The following is a 21497-nucleotide window of genomic DNA, read 5'->3' as shown; positions in this document are numbered from 1 at the left end:
TATTAGGACAAGTTTTAATAATCATGTGAGCTTGAGCAAATGTGAAATAAAACTGTTGTTTAAGACTGTGGGCTTTCTGATGAAAGAAAGCATGATCAGCTTGAGCTCACAAAAAAGCAGCACAGTCTGCAAACTACATTTGTGGTTGTACCAGAGCATCAGCTCGAGTGCTCCCTTTTGATAAGGGACCAGGTAACCTAGAATAAGAGTGAATGTGGGTGATGTAAAGACAGTGACGACTGGCACAGATGAGCTCTTGTGCTGTAAGAAACAAAGCTAGTAGAGATTCATTAGTAATGCCCTTCACATGTGCAAGATTTAAATGAGTAATGCTATACACCGCATAAGCAGAATCACTAACTATACTTATGTCTTGGTGGGGAAAAGTCTGTAAGGCCAATATTAGGGCACCTAACTCCATCTGTTATGTAGTTTTAAAATGTTCCTAGATTTTGTGTTGCCAGTTTTGTGTGGCATTTTGCCACACTATAGCTGTCTTACTTGTCTTTTCCTGAACCATCTGTAAAGACAGTAGTGGCATAGAACAAGGGCTCAGAGGCAATAGACACAAATTTAACAGGCACAGTTTGTAAAAGGTTTAGGAGCCTAGACTCTGGTAAATGAAAGCTGATATTACCAACAAAGTCAGCCATTGCTATTTACCAATCAAGATCACAAGCCGGGAGAGCATGAAATTGTTGCTTAACAGTAGGAAAAGAGTAGCAGGGTCATATTCTGACAACTGGACGCAACATCGGTGCCCTTTTATGAGAAGAGAAGCTATTTAATCTGTGGTCTTTTGTATATGTTTCAGAGGGGTTATGAGACAGGCACATAAAACACAGAAATGGCAAAAGATAAAGCCTACCTGCTAAACTAAGGCATGGAAGGGATGGATATTTTAAGTGATTTTTACCGTATTATCTGGCCTTTGAAAGTTATTAGAATGTGAGTGCAAGTTACCAGGATAATAAACCTGCATTGAGTTAGCTTAAGTGTGTAAAAAAAGAAAGGAAGAAAAACAACCCAAAAAACGTTAAACAATGTCCTCAGGTGCTGGCCATTCTTCTGCATCAGCCTTTAGCTGGAATATCTCAGAAATGAGCTTGGGAAAGTAGGGCTGTGGCCGGTTTCTTCCCGTCTGCTCCGGCTCCTTAGGCAGCCTCTCTCTTTAATAGCCTGCCACCTGTTGCTCTCCTTACCCTGAGAGGAAGGAAGGAAGACCACAAGTGGCAGCAGGAGGCCAGAGAATGACCAGGTGGTAAAGTGCGTGGATAAGTGCAGCGGCAGGAGGCAGGAGGGTAACAGGCTGGGAGAAGACCACGCCCCTCGTCCTCCAGACCACCTACGCTTGGAGCCAAGCCTGTAAGGTAAGCTCCTGAAAATATACTGGGCTTTTTATTATTTTTACCACCCCAAGCAGAGAGGGGAGGAGCAGACATGCAGCACAGGGTCTGCTTTGACCTTTCCCAGCCACGGTGTTTTTTAAACATTTTATTAAAAAGTGAAACAAACATTCCTTACTGCTGCGTCTATCTTCTGAAGATGACGGCAGTTGGCAGAGCTTGTCCACCTCAGCCTAGTTAGCATTTAACATATGGCTATGGGAGAGCACCCCTCATTAGTGGGCTTCTCCGCCAGAGCTCTGTACTCTAGGCTGCTCCACACCCCTCTGCTCACCTTAGGCTAATAAAGTCAGGTGCACATGGACTGTTTCTTAGCCCTTTTTCTAGGGGGCAGGGAAAACAAGGAATTGCTTGTCAGCTGAACATGCGAGGGGTGGCAGGGAAGGGGAGAAGAAGGAAAAGCAGCAGCACAGCAAGCAGCAGGCACCTTCTGGGCACTGTTACCAAGGCACGTGCCCATGTTGAGGAGGATTCTTAGGACTGGGCTGGAGCTGCCTGCGGCTACGGGGGGACCCGGTCTGTGCCTCTTAGCCTCCCCTTTGTCACCGCAAACCCAGAAAGGGGCACCTTGCCTAGACTGCCAGTGACCAAACGGACACTCCATGGCATCTTAGCAACTCTCCTGCCTCAGGCCTCTGTGGGCAGCGAGAAAGCCAGAACTGCCTGGGATAAAACCCACAAGGCAGCATGCAACTTTCCTTTATACTCCAGGGAAACAGAAAAAAGACGAGGCCAGAAAGGCCAATACTGGAAGTAGGAAGTCAGAACTTGCATATTAGGAAGACAATCCTAATCAGCCACTTTCCTTCTGTCCTGGAGGCGCCCCTCCAACAGGCAAGTTTGTCAAGGGGACGCGGCCACCCCATCATACAGATGTTCGCTGACTGGGGGTCTTATCCAAAAACCGTCCCTTGGGTGGCCTCCTGTCTCCTCAAGGGGAATGGGAGGCGCTGTTGACTGAATGGGGCCAATGACTGCAGGTCCCTTTAAGGGTGGAGGAAAAGAAGGCAATGGCTTTTCTACTGAGGGAGGAAAAGGCTCCGTCCATCCTTACCCTCACTGGAAAAATCTCTTCCTTATTCCCCATAGAAGGGAATGAAGGAGGGAGAGGAGTCTCTCCCTGTTGTTGTAGTTCCTGCTTTTCCTTCTCCATTAAATCTCCTGAATTCCCTTCAGGTGGACAAGATGGGCAGTTTGACTCACCGCAATCTAGCAGATAAAGAGGATACAATGCAGAGTGTACCACAGCCCAGGTGGTCAAAATAGTAACAGTAAAGTAACCTTGCTCATATCCTCTTTTCGGGCAGCGACCTACCTGCTCCCATAACTCTCAATCTAAGGTTCTTTGATCAGGAAACTGAGAGCATTCCTGCTGAATGAAGAGCATAAGCATAAAGCTCCAGGCTCTACAGTGCCCTGGATAGGGCACTGTACAGCTTTAAGTAGCTGTTGTACTGTTTTAAAAAACTTTCTGCTCTTTCGTCATGTCTTGACCCCATGATAATCTAGCCCCTGATATTTTACGTGTGGGTCCCGTCCTCCTGATGGTATTCAGGACTGTCCCTTACAAGGATTCCCCCAAAATTGATGAGCTATCCATCTTCACGTGTAAATTCAAGGTGATCATTTGGGGGCACCAGTTGCGGAGCGTATAGCTTTCAGTGAATGCGAAGAACGAAGTACTCAGAAAGTTCCCATTGAGAAGGGACGAGGGTAGCTCTTCTGAGAGTCCGCCCCAGCATCCATCCACCAAGTATTTGTTGAAAGGGTTTGTATTAACTACAAACATCCACTAGATGGTTCTTTGAGGTGGGTTGCTGAGGCACCTGTGACCTTGTACACACTCAAACTGCGTTCTCAGGAGGCTGTTTTCCAGCATTCCTTATCACACCACACACTCCACTCCCTGTCCTGTTTTCAGGGTCAAGGAGTTTCATTCCCATGCACAAATAACGCACACGGTGCCTCAGTGTTTTTCCATGCCTGACCTCAAATGCCTTGGACATAAGCTTGAATATGTTGCCATCCACCTCCTACAAGGAACCCTACCCAGTTTTCACAGTAAAGATCTGAATGTAAATTGTCCAAATACATCAATAAAAGACACGTTGTCAGCACAGATTAAATATAATACCTACCTATATATTCCCTGCAAAGACCCATTTTATATATAAAGACTCAGATTATAAGTAAAGGATAGAGAAAAATATTCTAGGCTAACATTAACCAAAAGATAGCTACATTAATTTCAGACAAAGCTACTTCTGAAGAGAAAGATAATCAGGAATAAAATGGAGCATTGCTTAATGATAAAGGGGCTCATTCTCCAAGAAAAGACAACCCTAAATATATATGCACCTAAATATATATATATATTTGACATATATATATATGTCAAAAACTGATGGAGCTGAAGGGAGCAATGAATAAATCCATTATTATGTTTGAGAGTTCAGCATCCCTCTGTCAGTAATTGATAGATCAAGCAGGCAGTAAATCAATAAGGAAACAGATAATGTAAATAACAGCATCAACCAGCCAGATCTCATTGGATCTGTAGTCAGCAATAGCAGAATACACATTTCTCTCAAGCTTACATGGACTATTCACCAAGATGGACCACACTCTAGGCCATTAAACACCTTAACATATGTAACAGTATAGAAATCATACAAATAATATTCTCTAGCCACAACGGAATTTAACTAGAAAGCAATAACAGAAAGATACCTGGAAAATCTCCCGAAAAGGGAAATCAAAGAATATACTTCCAAATAGCCCATGAGTCAAAGACATATTGAAGAACTCTGAAAATATTTTGAATCCTACTTTTAAAAAGTTATGGAGGACAAGGCTGAAAAAATTGACCACAGAATAGTAAAATATTTGATTGTCAAAACACATCACAAAGAAACAACAAGCTGGGAAAAATATTTGCAGTAAGTATGACAAGTATGAATAAAACATAGACTTTTTAAAACCACTTAGACCTCCATAGATAAATGGTATAAACTGGCAATTCACAAAATAGCAAGCTCAAGAATTTAGTAAGCTTGAGCAAACACTTGTCTTTACCAGTAATAAAAGAAGCGCAAAATGTTACCTATTAAGTTATTAAATGTTTTTTGAAATGGTATTCCAGTAAGCTGTGCATTTAAGATTAGCACACTTTAATGAAAACCCATTTTAAAAAATTCTATACAGTGTTGGTAAAGGTTTGGTAAGAAAGATACTGCCATACATTGCTAGAGATGATTTAAATTGGTACAACCTCTGTAGAAAGCAATATGAACAGTTATCAAGAGCATTAATCATATTCATAAACCTCCCAGGATTTCAACTTCTAAAATATGACAATTTTACACACAGTCATCTTTTATATAACAGAAAACTTCAAGCAAAAAAAAAATCCAAAATATTTACATATGTTAAATCTGTTTTGATGAGAAATTAATAAACTATCAAATATTGATTTACCAAGTTTTTAATGATAGAATATGTTTTAAGTATAAAATGCAAAGATATAAATATAGTATAAATACAATTCTATATTAAAATACAGAGAAAAAGAAAACAAGAAATTATGGCAAAATGTTAATTATTGCTACAGTATTGCCCCCTATATATTGGAGACATGGGTCATTTTGTGGGGTGTTGGGGGGTCATTGCTTTTTATTTTGCAGGGAATCCTTTCCTTTTTTTTTTTTTTTGAGATAGAGTCTCACTCTGTCACCCACGCTGGAGGCTGGAGTATGGGGCTGTCATCTCCATTCACTGCAACCTCCTCCTTCTGGGTTCAAGCAATCTTCCTGCCTCAGCCTCCTGGGTAACTGGGACTACAGGTGTGCACCATCATACCCAGCTAATTTTTGTATTTTTAGTAGAGACAGGGTTTTGCCATGTTGGCTAGGCTGGTCTTGAACTTGTGACTTCAGGACATCTGCCTGCCTTTGCCTCCCAAAATGCTGGGATTACGAGCATGAACCATCATGCCCAGCCCTACTTTCTATATTTTTTAAGTGAATATTTCTTCCTTAAATAATTAGAAAACCTATAAGCAAAGAAGCAAAAAACAAGCTCCAAGTTTCCAGAGCCCTCTGTTTCCTCTTCCTCTCCTGTTAGTTTCTTAATCATCTTCTAAACTACAACTCAAAGGCCACCTTCTCCATGCAGGCCCCCAGGCCTTCAGACAGTGTTAGTTGCTCCCTCCTTTGTGTTTTTTCAACTCTTGGCATGTGGCTCTCCCATTTCATGGAACCCAGTGACTTGTTTCTTTGTCTGTCCCACTAGAGTAAGAAGCAGGGGCCATGTTTTGTCATCTTTGTATTGCCAGGACCCAGGACAGCGTCTGATACAAAACTGTGTATAATGCCTGATTATCATGGTTATTGATGGTTCAGTTCACTGTCCCCCTGATTCCCTGCTTGAGATACATAGCTTTCCACAGCTGATATTCCTGGTAAACCAGAAAACTAGGAAGCCATGGGAGTAGACATTTCTCAGCCTCATAGAGAAGCCAGGTCCAAGAATGAACATTATGTCCCTGGTAGAAGAAATAGGATCATCTTTGAAACAGAATGAGTTGTTTGTGTTTCTGCCACTTCTGAACTCTCAGCTTTGTCTTCTATAGTGAGTGGATTCGATAGTTCCACATAAACTCAGGTCCTCACACTTCTGGGGCTCTAGCTCCCTCAAAATCTGGTCCTGAGAGAAGCATTTCTTGATACAAGCCTGTAAGAGCAGATGGGCCTGGATTTCTTGCTCTATAAACACCTAGTACAAAACTTTCCCATGGGTCTTTTTCTTAATGAGGTAGTTACAAAATGCATTAGTCATTGTAGCAAAATGAGTCCTGAACTTTGATAATGCTTAAAGCTGCTTTTCCTTCTGAAAAAAATCAGGTTAAATAACCATGAGATAAAAATATAAACATCACTAAATGACACATCAGAATGAATGAGCTTGAATTCAAATAAACAGATGGGCTCTTATTCTACCCATATATCCAGCCAAATGACAGTGCTTTCTTTTTTCTCTCTGCTGCAGCTGAATTGTTAGATCAAGAGATGCCCCTGTGGCATCCTATTATTGGAAAATCAATTTTATAGAACTGTATAAAGCCCCTTTGAGCTGTGGATGAAAGGGGAGTATAATCCTTAATTGTTAATTAATTAACAATTATTAATAAGGACATCTACCTCTTCAGCAACATTAAGTATTAAGTGGCTGGGTGCATGGCTTATGCCTGTAATCTCACTAGTTTGGGAGGTCGAGGCAGTGTTGTTTGAGACTGGGAATTTAAGATCAACTTGGGCAACAGAGCAAGACTGCATCTCTTCCACCCCTTTCCCAAACACCTATCTTCCTTGGCTTCTCTAATGGCTTTGAACTAAATTGTGCAGAAAGAAAAGAGAAGGGAAACAACGGTGGAAAAGAAAAATTGTATTTGGCCAGTTTCTATTGAGTGTGAACTATAGGGAAAGAATTATATGGGATGCTGCTTTGAGTAGAAAGGAATGTAAGAGGCATTGGAGATTACAGAGTGTTGCAGACATCTGCAGAAGTTCTACTGCAGTAACGAATGACTCCCAAATCTCAGAGGCTGAAGACCGCAGAAGCGTATTTCTCACTCACATTTGCATACTTCGTGTCTCTGTTCCATGCTATTTTGTTCCAGCAGCCAGCCTAAGGGAATACACTTTTTCTGGGATATGCTGGTCTTGGGGCTGGTCTTGCAGTAGAGGAAAGAATGTGATGATGGAACCACATGATGGGTCTTACAGCTTCTGGATAAAAGTGGCATCACTTCTGCTCAGTTTTACTGACCAGAGAAAATTTCAAGACCAAACTTGGACACCACTGAAGCAAAGAAGCCTTCTCCTTCAACAGAGAAAGAGGAAGCGCAACTTTGGTAACAATAATGCCATAAATGACACAAATCTGTAGAGGAAACAAACATAGCTATATATATACACACACGCACATAACTAGCAGATACTGTATGATAGAGGAAACTACACACTTCACTAATCCGACTTTGCAGTAAGATGGGTGGGGAAAATATGATAAATTGAAGGTATGACTCAGGATAGCAAGTCATTTTGTGGTCTTGAAGAGAGAGAGATCTCAGGCAAAAGTGAGAAATAGATAAAAGTGACAATAAGACCTGTTGCTTGGTAGGACAGAGGAAATGAGGAAAGCAGTATGTTTTCATGACCTAGAGAAGAAACATATATCATATTCCTGAGCAGGTGGATGTTCAGGCTAATGATTAGGGTTTGTGCTCTCACGTCACCCACAGCCCAGAGGGTTTTATAGAATTTCATCAGATTTGCTTCCCAACAGTGAACTCCCACAGGGGCGTTTCTTGGAATAACAATTCATTTGTAACAGGGAGGGTGGGGAGGGATAGCACGGGGAGAAATGCCAGATATAGTATGCACCTAAAGTAAAATAAATAAATAAAAATAAAAAAAAGAATCCACTATCCCTGGGCTGGATATAGGGATAGAATAAAAATCATATTTTGGATGTTTCCCCAGCCTGAGAGTTGAAAAATGGTATCTCTGTGTAGTTTTAATTCACATTTCACTTGTTATGAGTGAGAATGAGCTGGTCTTATGTTTCCATTTCCGTGAGATGTCTTTGATCATATTCTGTGCCTATTTATCTGTTGGGGTTTCAGTCTTTATTCTAATTGATGTCCGGAAAGGTTGAGAAGGATTTTGTCAGTCAGGGCGGAGATAAGAAATCCTGCCAGAACTGTGCTAGGTGTGGGGAGCGAATGAGACACTGTCACTGGACTGAGTATCTCATTGTTTGTGGGAAAACCCTGCAGATCACACCAGAAAATACACATCTGTGTCAAGTCTTGAAGTAGCCACCAGTTCAACTGTTGGGGCCCAGGGTTCTTGGTGGACCCAGGCAGGGGCAAAGTCCTGCCCCTGGCAAAGAGAAGTTCTTAGTGCCTCAGGTAGGTTCCCTAGAAGCAGACCTTGAGACTGGTATTCTCTTACAAGTGATGCTTTTTTTTTTTTTTTCCTGAATATCCCAGGAGAAAGGGAATGAGAGAATCAGCATAGGTCACAGGAAAAAGATGAAGCAAGAATGTAGTCTCCCTGGTAGATCAGCTTCAGCCTGGTCCCATGGGGAAACTCTAAAGCATGAACTGCACCACAGAGTTGGTCGCTCTCGTGAGAGAAGGGAGCCTGTCCTTCACGCCCCATGTCACTAAGTCACTGGCTGAGGGCAGGGGATGAGTGTAGAGGGCACAGCTCCCAGAGCAAGACTGTTCCCACTTGGCCAAGGGCAGGTGTCTGGAGAAGGGGGCAGCTGTGAATTATTAACAGCCACTGCTCACAGCAGCTGAGGACAGGAGCACCTGCTTTTAAAGGGAATCTAGATGGGACATCAACAACTTTCATTACATTTAGTAGGATCTGGAGCTCCCCCAAGAATGTTGCAGCATCTGCCAACATACAAGTCCAACCGTGTACTTGAATGTCCCCTAAAAATGTCCCCAAATAGCCATTGGAAAGGCTTTTATCAGAAGCTAATGGATATAGCCCAGAAACACCATTATGAAACTCATGAATCAGAGTTTGACTTGTAGTTCCATTGTCTAGGATCATCATTTGTTATCTTGAGTAAGACACTCTGCTGGGACCCAAGTGTTAGTTTATGAACATTTTGATTATGCTTGAGCCCCAGCTGCAAAATGCCAGAAGCTTGACTCTTCAAATATATCACTAAGTTACAGGCAGTAATGGCTTCAATGATGGTGACAGAGTTTAGCTCAAGCAAATATTTATAATTGACAAAGAATGTGTGAGCAGGATGCTAATGAATGGATGTGCTGATTATTTTCTCCTGCCAAAAACATTAGCTCTTGTTTGCTTTAACTGTCAAGCTGACACCATAGATTAGAAATGACAGAATGCTGGCAAAGATCCACAGAGAGGAGGAATATTAAGAAAATTTGCAAATTGTGTAACTTTTGGTATTTCTATTTCCAAATATAATTGTTTATGGGTGTTAGCAGGAGGTTATGGCTCAGTTGCAGGCCAAAATGAAGCATATTGAGATTTATAAGTACATTTGAATTTCTGAAGTCTTCCATTTTAGAACAGAAAGATAAGCCTGATGACATCTTCTTGGATTGGGGTGGATATCTTTAACTAAACAGTGAACCTGAAGATTAGACATATACATAAGAAAACATTTTGTTCTTTTCAGGTGTTATTTTCTGCTGTAAACATTAGCATTTAAAAAATTCTCTTTGGCCTCTTGAAACTGGTAAGCATTAGCATTTAGTTTTTATGATAACATGTGATTATATATATATATATATATATATATATATATATATATATATATATATATATACAGGCTGGGTGCAGTGGCTCATGCCTGTAGTCCTGGCACTTTGGGAGGCTGAGGCGGGTAGATCACGAGGTCAGGAGTTCGAGACAAACCTATCCAATATGGTGAAATCCCACTTCTACCAAAAAATATAAAAATTAGCTGGAAGTGGTAGCAAGTGCCTGTAGTCCCAGCTACTTGGGAGGCTGAGGCAAGAGAACGACTTGAACCCAGGAGGTGGAGGTTGCAGTGAGCCGAGATCACACCACTGCACTCCAGCCTGGGTGACAGAGTGAGACCCCATCTCATATATATATATATATATATATATATCTCAATCAAAATATGTATGTATATGATATGCAAACAAATACATATATATATACATATGTATATATATATATATTTGTTTGGCCTGTCAATAACATTGTTCCCTGTTTTCATGTGCTGTTGGCTTGTGGTGTCATAATCCATGAAGGTGACCATTCTTTCCAGCAGGGTTGTGCTGGTGGCTTTACTTTGCAATGATTTTTGTCCCTGAACTTACCTGCTGCTGAGCCAGTCTTACTCTTTGATGCTATGCATTAGCTTTTAATGACAAAGCCCCAAATGCCAGATAGGGGTGTGCCATCCAAGCATTTGTGTGTCTCACAGCCGTGGCATGACAGGCAGCCCCTGAGCTTAGCAGCGCTTTGTGGGTGCCTTGGTGGGCACTTGGTCCTCCAGTGACCCACCAACATCTTGGAGTGCCTTTCTCTGGGTTGTCTCTTTGTATATCAGTAGGTCACAGAGCAGACAGTAGCTGCCAGGAAGCAGATGTGGTGACACAGTGTGCGTGGAGTGGCTGGAAGGAGTGACACTCTGTGGAGCATTGTTTCTCCAATGAATCAGCCCTGTCCCCGCTTGGACCTCTTTCAGCTCAGCGGCAGGGCTTATCTTTAGCGAATTTTAAAGGCTCTCTTATAAAGGATAGGAAGAGAGCTGAGAGAACCTACAGCTGTGTTCCCTGATGGGCTAATGTGGGCTTTTGATCACAGCTTTTCCTAGAAGAATAGCTGCACAGGGATGATGTGTGCACTGTTTGTAATCTCTGACACAGCAGTGCAATTTTGCTTTCAGAAAAACAGCACTGCCGCCTCCTCTCATCACCCTGTGTGCTTCCGGGGAGTTGGAGCACCAGTGGCTGGTGACAGTTCACATCGTGGCCACTCCAGGCTCATCACTTGAGAACTTACTATGTGCTGGTCATTGTGCTAAGTAAAATACATATGCTATCTTAGCAAATTCTTTCAACCACCCAGTGTTGTGCTAAAGAGAAGTACTTTTATTATCCTTATTTTGCAGTCAAGAACACTGAGGCTTGAAGAATTTAAGTAAGTTCAGTGAGGTCACACAGCAATCGAGAGCTGGAATTCCTACCCTGGCCTTCCTGACATCAAAACCCATGGTCTTAACCACTGTCACCTCCACTCTCCTGGCCTTCTGGAATCAGCTTAATCTCTGTCACATAGTCCTGGACTAGGCTCAGGCTAGGTCTTTTCTTCAGGTTTCCTGTCCCTACACTTTCTGTAGGAGCTAATGTAAAGTCTTCCTGAGGCCACTCTCCTCATTCATCACTGCAAATAGGCTGTTCCACTGTGGGCCTGGGTGGTTATTTTCTACCGAGTGGAAATCAGGGCCATGGTTGGTTTTGTTTTGTTTTTGTTTTGCTTTTCTTCTCCAGGTCACAAAGAGCTGATCTCTTTATCTCCTCATCTTTCCTACACAGCCCACTTCTCACCAATTCTGCTATTACTATGCCACTACCCTATTCTAAGTCATTGTCTCTTAATGACTGCATTGGCCTTTAACTGGTCTTTCTACTTCTTCTCTCACTCTCCTGCATGTATTAGCTATCTATTGCTGTGTGACAAATTATCCCAGAACACAATGGCTTACAAACATCAAGCATATATTATTATACAGCTTGTGTGGGTCAGGAATCTTGGAGCAGCTTGGCTAGGTGTTTCCTGTCTCTTATGAAGTCACTATCCCTGTGGACTTGGCAGTGGTTCTCTCTAGATCTGACTAAGGTGGGGGATCCACTTCCAGGATCACTCATGTGCTGTCACAGGCTTCAGCTTCTCATCATGTAGACCTTAGGGCAGCTCACGATGCGGCAGCTGCCTTCACCAAGAATGAGCAAGATGGCAGGGGAGGGGGTAAGGGGTGGAGAGAACATGGGAGAGTGTTCAAGATGGAAGCCACAGTCTTTTCGTAGTCTAATCTCAGAAGTGACATCCTATTACTTCTGTCATATTCAGTTCCTCCTTAGTGAGTCAATAAATCCAGTGTGTACCAATTCTAAAATGTGGAAGCACCAGAAGGTGGGGATCACTCGTGGCCATCTGAGAGTCTACCTACCATATCTCTTACAGACATCTCTCCACTCAATAGCCAAAGATATCTTTTTTTTTTTTTTTTTTTTTTTTGAGGAGGAGGAGTTTCACTCTTGTTACCCAGGCTGGAGTGCAATGGCGCGATCTCGGCTCACCGCAACCTCCGCCTCCTGGGTTCAGGCAATTCTCCTGCCTCAGCCTCCTGAGTAGCTGGGATTACAGGCACATGCCACCATGCCCAGCTAATTTTTGTATTTTTAGTAGAGACGGGGTTTTACCATGTTGACCAGGATGGTCTCGATCTCTTGACCTCATGATCCACCCGCCTCGGCCTCCCAAAGTGCTGGGATTACAGGCTTGAGCCACCGCGCCCGGCAGCCAAAGATATCTCAAAAACTTTTTATTTTGAGGTAATTATAGATTCCAGGATGTCATTTAAAAATGTAAATAGGTCAGAGGCAGCAGTTCATGTCTATAATCCCAGCACTTTGGGAGGCCAAGATGGGAGGATCACTTCAGGCCAGGAGTTCAAGACCAGCCTTGGCAACATAGAGAGCCCTCATCTCTACCAAAAATTAAAAAATTAGCCAGTGTGGTGGTATGCACCTGTAGCCCTAGCTGCTTGTGAGGCTAGGCGGAAGGATTGCTTGAGGCCAGGAGTTCTAGGTCACAGTTAGCTATGGCATGCCACTGCACTCCAGCCTGGGCAACAGAGTGAGACCTTGTCTCTATTTAAAAATAATTATTATATATATTTGAGACAGGCTCTGGTTCTGTCACCCAGGCTAGAGTGCAAGTGGCATGATCTTGGGTTCCTGCAACATCTGCCTCCCAGGATCAAGGCATCCTGCCACCTCAGCCTCCCAAGTAGCGGGGCCACAGACACATGCCACCATTCCTGGCTAATTTTTGTATTTTGAGACCCAGGCTGGTCTGAAACTCCTGAGCTCAAGTGATCCACCTGCCTCAGCCTCCCACAGTGCTGGGATTACAGGTGTAAGCCACCATACCCAGCCTAAAAATAATATTAAAAAAAAATTTAAACATTAAAAAATATAAGTCCGATCATGTTACTCACCTGCCTAAAACCTTTCAATGGCTTCCCAATGTCCCAAGTTTTGATTTCGACCTGCAGAGCTCGTTAGGAATCTCAGCTAATTTTCTGACCCCAACTCCTTCCAACCACCCCTTTCCTCCCTTTATCCTTCTACACAAGTCTCTGCTATTTCTGCCAAGCTCACTCCTGTCTCAGGGCCTTGAATTTGCGGTTTCCTGTGCACTGGAGTTTCTTCTTCTGGATAACCACAGGCTTCTCTCAGATCTCTGTGAAAGTGGCACCTCCTCCTGGCCACCCTAACTGAAACGTACCCCTTTCTACCCCTTAGTTGGTTTAATTGTTTTCACGTCACATATCACCCACGTGACATGTTATATGTAATAACTTGTATACCATCTGTAGAATCTAGAAGAATATTCATAGAATATCAAAGTCCTGAGCACAGGGACTTGGTTTTGCATTTGCCTGTATCCTCTGTGCCTAGAACAATGACTTGCCATAAATAGATGATGATTATAATATGTCCCATTGGATTGAATTGTGTGGAAGCCACAACAACAAAAAAAGCCGTATCAACCAAAACTCAAAAAAGCAATAAAATAATTTGTATATTGTCTTTGTTGTGTGCTTTGCACACCAAATTCTGTCCTGGGAGTAGCAGTTTAGTCACTTTGGTTCACCAATATCAACAGAGTTTTTCTTATGAAGATGTCCGAATTCTAGAACAAACCTCAGAGCACAGTGAAAACCTTTTAAGAGCCAAAATGAATTTGGTGGGAAAACTATTTTCAGTCTCCTTGGTTTTTGAACGAGAACACAGGAGCCCTTCTCTTGGGAGCTCCACAGTGAGGTCTGATGCACTTCTTCATGGCCGAGAGAGAGGGGATTGGAGAACTCTGGCGATGAGGATATCCGCTGGGACAATGGGGAATTGAAGGTCACTTTCGTACGCACTTCTTGCAAGCACTATAACTTCAATTCAAGCCTCCTAAGCAGTGACTGGGGAATAAAGCGCAAGGCTGAATGGTTGATTTTGTTGTCCTTACTTCAGTACTAACATGTCAATTATATTTTTTAATGGAAAGCTTTTGCGAAAACTATTAGTATGGCAGGCTTTTCCCCTTGACTTGGGAACTTGTGAGACAATACTTGAGGCTGGTGCAAAGAGTCGTATAGGGGATGTACTATATGATTTTTATCATAATGCAATAAGAAAAGAATCGAGTACTCTTTGTGGTAAGAGAATTTGCTTTGAACACAGCAGACTTGAGAAATTGACTAACGGGCAGAGGGGCCTGGCAGCTCATCTTTTAAAGGCTTTTTTTCCTCCTTTAAAATACTAGAATCTCTTCTATAACTCATGGACTATTTTTCTGAGTAGCACTTGAATGCACGATGAGTCCTTGAGAATAATCTCTGTGGAATAAATTCTGTGTCAGCATTTTTTTTTTTTAAATCCACGTGGCATGGTGGCTTTTAAAGATCCTTTTTTAAAAAAAACTCTTTCCTCTCAAAGAAACATGCATTAGAAAACAGTTGCTTCATACTGTCTGGAAACCAATTAAAATGGGAAATACTAACTTGTCTAAGTCTCCGTTTTCTCACCTTTAATGTCAGGCTGGTGTTTCTACTGTTTAAGGATATAGTGAGGATTAAATGAGACAATACAGCCACAGCTCTAAGCTCAGAGCTTTGCAAGCAGCAGACCTCCTTTATATTATACTCCTTGTTGTTACAGTGTTATAAGAGGAAGGAGGTAAAGAGCTCAATTTATAGCCTTAACAACAATTTGGGGAAGAAGTATTTCCAATGGCATGAATGGTCAAGGAGAAAGCTAACTGGTGGTGATTTCATAAAAATTCGCACAACTTTCAAGTTCAACTCAATAGGGTAACATTGTCCTCCTATTATTCAGTAGCTAAATGTGGTGTTCTTAAATCAAAGGGAAGCAGTTGGCATTCAGTTTAATTTTTAAGTTTTACTTTTAAAAAATTGGCTATATAAGCTGGGCATGGTGGCATGTGCCTCTAGTCCCAGATACTTGAGAAGTTGAGGTGGGAGGATCACTTGCACCTAGGAGTTCAAGTCTAGCCTGGGCAACATAGTGAGACCTTCATCTCTAACAAAATAAAATAATAGGGATTATACGTTACATGGTTCAAAATTCAAAGGACCCAAGGAGTGTGCAGCAATGTCTCCCTTCCACCCCAGCCTACCCAGGTATGGTCTAGTTATATACAAAGACTCGTGCCTATTTTTCCCTTTACACAAATGGGAACATAGCACTTGCTATGTTCATTTTATCGCTTAACAAATTACATCGACAATAATTCTCCTTTTTTAATGGTTGCATACAATTCTTTGTACAGATGGACATAATTTATGAGACTCTTAATCAACATCAGGTTGTTTGAATCCTTTCCTATTATAAACAACATTGCAGTGAATGATCTCATGCACATGTCATATCTCACAAGTGCAAGTATATACTCAAAGGATAAAATTATAGCAGGGTAATTTTCATAGGAATTGACAAATCGCCCTCTAACGCAGTTGCATCAATCTTTTACTCTCACCAGGGATGAATGAGCAAGGCTGTTTCCCCACATCCTTGCCAACACGGTGTGATATCAAATGTTTTTTCTCTCGGCTATTTTGACAGGTCAAGTACTGTTTTGCATTTCTTATGAGCCCAACTGAACATCTACAAAATATGCTTAAGGGCCATTTGTATTTCCTTTTCTGCGAACTGTGGATTTTTAACCTTTGCCCATTTCTCTATTGGCCGCTGGTACAGTGGGATATTAATGTTAGAATGTATTGGATAGAAGAAAGGCATGTTTTAAAGTTGATGAACCAATATTTAAATTCTGGTTAGATTTTTTTATTGGTTATGTAAATGCTTTATGAGTTTCAGTTTCCTCATCTCTAAACTTACGATAATAATCTCTTTTTCACACAGCTCTAGGAAGATTAAAAGAGATAACTTATGTAACATACTTAGTACAATATCTAGGTCCTTAGCAGGGACTCCTCCCATAATCCATGAATTTATAAATACTGGAACAAACGTTTTTCATACTTTTAAGGAGTCACATATAATTTGACAAAAAAAGAAGAAAAAAGGTATGAAGAAGAAGGAATAGAGGGTGGAAAGAGAAGCCATGTTTTATCTTTAAAAGCTCATAGATGTTAATTTTTTCTTATAAAATTTTTCACAGGTATCTTCAATCCTTTTTAATCTGTTGCCCAGCATGCTTCTAAAGCCACTTCTTCCTCTGAAGGTGATTAGGGAATACAGGCTAATTTTAATATTAGCATAAGCAACACATAATTAGGGAAGGAAATCTTCTGTGCCCAGATGCACATTATGCATTACAAAGTCAATATGTAATATGGCTTTAAAAAGTCATTTGCTGCTTGGCATTATTGGGGGGTTTATCAGGGCTTTGCATAGAGTCTTACAGTCAGCTCACAATAATGTTTGCTAAACTGACTTGGTCCCTTGTTTGTTTTTGCTAGTAGGATAGCAAAAATGCCATCTTCTAGACTCTTCCCTGGGCAAGTGGGTGCTATTTCTCTTTGAATCACTAGTGCCTAGCTCAGTGTGAGGAACATAGTAAAGGCTGAATCAGACTGAGTCCTGAGCTGAAACATGGGCTTTTCAAATTTCATATGAATCAAGGTTAAACCCTCAAAGCATTATGAGGGACTCTGACTTTCCAAAAGAACACTGATGTCCTCACTCTTTTGCTCTACATGCATTTATTATGCCAGAGTTATCTATAGAGACAGGATTTTCAACTTCTTAAGTTTACAACATACTATTTTTACTTTCTTTCAAATTTCCTCTTTCTGACTCATCAAATGTGACATGCTATATGTTGATTTGAAATAAAATTAATTGTAAATCTGTTATGTGAATTCCTTAATATCTCATGAGATAAACTGTAAAATGTTATGAAACCAGGATGGAAAATTTAGTCTGCAGATTTCGGGATGTGCTATTTCAATAGCTTCATAAATGGGTGAATGCTGAAGATAACTTTCTTATGTTCTTTCTCTTTCTAAACATGTAAAACTTGGTCACTCTGTTCTCTGTAGGCCTAGGTTGCAGTTTACTGGGAGTAAACATGGCACATCGTCAGCATAGAGTTTCCAAGCAAAGAATGAGAGATTCTCACAATCCTCAGCTTTACGTGATAAAATGGAAGTGTAGGATTTCTGTCTTTCATTTCAGAGAAAGCACAGCAACTGTCTACATTTTGGCTTCTGACAATTTCTCACCTTTGCCTGTGAAGAACCACCTACTCTCTGTGTGTGCTTGAAAAGCCACTTGAAGGTCACCAGTGCCTCCATGCTAACTCTGAGTGGGGATTGCTGAGTCTCCTCTTAGTGGCAGCCATGCTCAGCTTTCAGAAGTCTGGGAAGACTGCAGAAAGGGATGCACCAATATATTCCTATGTTTCAATGCACCTTAGCCTTAGGGATTTTTGTTAAACATGGCAAGAAGACCAAATGTGTATAAAACATCACTGCAAGGGCTCTGAGCCTGGAGATACGCCTTAAAAGTGCCAGGTGAGATTCCTGACAGTCCCTGTGGCTCCAAAGAAGTGCTGTTCACTTGTTGGACCCTACTGTGTTCTTATTCCCTCCATGTTACCCCTTTCCCTTGTCACTGATGTCTTTTTCAGGGAATCTGCAATAGAGCAAGCAAAGGCAACACATAATGATTAGCTCTCTCACTTGCTGAAGGATGTGGTAAAGCAGGTAAATTTCAGAGGCAGAATCTAGTTTGTGGTTCAGCAACAAGATCCACCTGTTCCTGAGACCTGCAACCATATGTAGCTGAGAGTTAACAACATGCAAATTTTAACTTCAAGAAGAAACTAGTTAGGCTTTAGGGCTTGAACATACCCTTAGGGATAGGAACTGGATAACTCAGCAGAAACTTACACAAGTAAGAGCCTGCCAAGAGTGGGAGGGTGACTCAGCAGTGGGCCAGAAAGCAAGATTTTAAACAGCAAAGACCTGCTGGTGAGTCTCAGAGATGCTGATCTGAAAGAGTATGAGAAGCTATAGGGATTCAGGTCAGGAGTGAGGTGGTTCACACTGAGGTGGACACACTGCTTTAATCACCAAAGGCGCCATTACTTCCATCCTGCTAATTGTAGTTTCAAAATTAGCAACAACTTCCCCACAGTAATTAGGGATTATAAGTGCCTGTGCCCACGTTTGAGGACTATGCATGTAGTATTCAAGTGTTATACAGCTCCAATTATTGCATGTATTTGCGTAACTTGTTTGCGGAATAAGCTGAATTGAATAGGACACAATCAAAAAACAGCTCTATGTTTCTCCTACCACTGCTGATGAACACACTTGGTCGGACATCTGTTCAAAGTCCCTTGAATGCATCTAGGTAGAAACATAGTTCTTCGGTTTCTTATCACCTTGCTAAATTCTTTCTTTATTTATAATAGTTTTTCAGCACTGTCTTGTATTTTCCATATATTCATCAGATCAAATGAAAATAGTGTGCAAAGTATTTCTCCCATTCTCTGGGTTTTCTGTGTACTCTGTCTGTAGTTTTCTTTGCTGCAATGGACTTTATTCTTTCACTTCTCAAATTGTTTTCTTTTCTCTGTTGTGAAGCCACTCCACAGTTTAGGGTTTTGTTGTAGTAGCAACCCACTTTTGGTGCCAAAATAATTATTAGTTATCTATGTACAACAAGTTATCCGAAAATTTAGATGTTTAAAATGATGAATATTTACCAATGCACTCAATTTCTGTGAGTGGGGAACCCAAGAGCAGATCACTTTAGGTTCTGTCTCCGTGTCTCTATGAGGTTACAGTCAAAGTGTTAGTCAGGGTTGCAGTCATGTGTAAACTTGTCTGAGATGGGAGGATCCAGTTCCATGATAAAAAAACTCAAATACGTAGCAAATTCGTGCTGGTTCTTAGCAGGAGGTCTCAACTCCTCATTATGTGGACCTCTCCCTAGGAATGCTTGAGTCCTCATGACATGTCATCTGGTTTTTCCCATGGTGAGTAGTCCAGAAAAGAGCAAGGTGGAAGCCGAAGTGTCTTTTATGCTACTGTCTCTTGCATCTTATTGGTTACTTAGGTTAGCTGTATTCGTTGTGAGAGGCTACAGCACAGAGGCATGAATACCAGGAGGCAATAATCACTGGGGACCATCCTGGGGATACATAATTACGGCAGATACCTAAAATAATGTGTTTGAAAGATCTTTAATGATTGGTTAAATGAAAGAAAAGATTCAAAACTGTTAAAGCAGTAGAATCTAAAAAGAACTGTTATTAAAAAGAACTTTTTTATGTTGTCTAAACGTATCTGTGCATCCAGAAAAGATAGACCATAAGGGAAATAAAAATGTTAGCCTGACTTTTTACTGAGTGAGAGGATGATGAAAGTTTAGATATTTTTCAATTTTCTCTCTCTCTCTCTCTCTCTCTCTCTCTCTGTGTGTGTGTGTGTGTGTGTGTGTGTGTGTTTAAAGTTTTCTAGAGTATAAGTGAATAGTTTTATAGTTAATAAACATGAATTTTGAGGGCACAATTAGAAAAATTATTTTAAAATTTTGCTTCTTTTCTTGAAGATACAATAACACTATTTCCCTTTAGTTTGAAATCTAAAGTAAAATTTTGATACAAAAAATCGAATCATAATTTTAAATGCTAGGAGCTGTTAACTCTTAATTTGGCAGTTGATGACTTTTAAGATAATCATCTGTCAAGTTTTAAATTAATATTTGTAGCAGCACAGATGGAATATGTGTGCATGCATAAATGAGTGTGTTCAATGAAAGAGAAAAAGACTCCTTTGAAGGTTCTTCCTGAGAATTATTGCTGGTAATACTCTTTAGGCTATTTAATATTCAACACTAACTATAAATCACAAACTTTCATATTTCTTCTTTTATCCAAACCTTTACCTTCATAATTTTTCCAAAAAGATGAAATTTAAAGAAGAAATAGAAAACATTCCCATGAGCTTGTTTGAAACAAAAAGATAGAGCAAAGTTTAGTCGTGCAGGATGTGAAACTTCCAAAAATATACCAAGATTGAGATTCCTTGAAGGTCTTTCTAAAAATGAATACAGAAGTTATTCTTTCCTTTGGATGTGAGAACTGTCTACGTTTATAAAGTTATTTAATGCACAGCTCAGGATCCTGGAAATCTTTCCAATTACCTCTCCATCCACTCAGGGCCACTGTGTTTCACTGCACAAAGGGGCCCAACTGAAGGTTGGTGGGGCTGAAGTCCAGTTTACACATACTTGTCCAGACATTAACTATGAGAAGAAATCTTTTTTCTCCCTCCTAGTTCATAATGTCTCCAGATGGGCTAGGAGTGAATTCTTTCACTCCTTTTGCATTTTGAACCCTAGGAAATTCTAGGCATGTAGTTTGAGCTTTTGATTTTCCACTCATTACCTTCTTTTTTTTTTTTTTTTTTTTTTTTTTTTTTTTTTTTTTGAGACAGGGTTTCACCATCTTGGCCAGGCTGGTCTCAAACTCCTGACCTCATGATCCATCTGCCTAGGTCTCTCAAAGTGCTGGGATTACAGACGTGAGCCACCTCACCTGGCCCACTCATTACCTTCTAATTATTGCTAAGGTGTTTCTGTGTTGTATACATTGCTTTCTCGGCTCCTTTTAAGTTCCTCGAGGTCAAGGACCATGCCTTACATTTCTCATGTTCCTGTAGCTGGCAACTAACATAGCAAATGGCAAATTGTAGCCATGACCAAAAGGCATTTAATTAAAATAATTATTAGATACCTGAAACTTAAGTCTTTAATGTATTTTATATCCCCATACTTTGTGCTATTGTTGTTGTATGTTTTCTAGCTACACAAATTGCAAATTCCAAATATAATTTTTTTTTTACCTTAAAGTGCCACCTATCTTTAATATAATTAAGAAAAGGAAAAAATGGTAACCATTTATATCTACCAGTGTATTTACATTTCTGGTACTTTTAATTACTTCTATAAATTTGAGTTGCCATGTGACATTTTCTTTCAGCCTGAGGAATTTTCTCTACTTTTTTTTATGTTGATGTTTGCTGGTAATGACTTCTCTTAGTCTTCAAATATTAACAATTTCTATTTTACTATCATTTTTGGAGTATATTTTGGCTGTATATATAGTTCAAGATTGACCTTTTCCCCCTTTAGCACTTTAAACATATATTTTGGCTGGGTGTGGTGGCTCTTGCCTATAATCCCAGCACTTTGGGAGGCCGAGGTTGGAGGATAATGAG

General features: G+C 40.7%; 1 long non-coding RNA gene across 1 annotated transcript in view; it reads left to right on the top strand.

Moving 5' to 3' along the window:
• Window positions 1-1197: 1197 nt before the first annotated feature.
• LOC120363581 (uncharacterized) overlaps window positions 1198-21497 on the top strand; it is a 156370-nt gene continuing 136070 nt past the window's right edge. The window contains exon 1 of the long non-coding RNA XR_012516885.1: window positions 1198-1370. This is a non-coding gene — a long non-coding RNA (uncharacterized LOC120363581). The remainder of the gene's footprint in view (window positions 1371-21497) is intronic.

Source organism: Saimiri boliviensis, chromosome 3 (genome assembly GCF_048565385.1).
Source record: "Saimiri boliviensis isolate mSaiBol1 chromosome 3, mSaiBol1.pri, whole genome shotgun sequence".
In the NCBI taxonomy this organism is placed as follows: domain Eukaryota; kingdom Metazoa; phylum Chordata; class Mammalia; order Primates; family Cebidae; genus Saimiri; species Saimiri boliviensis.
Note: the sequence above shows the minus strand (reverse complement) of the source record. Positions and strands in the feature narration are given on the sequence as shown.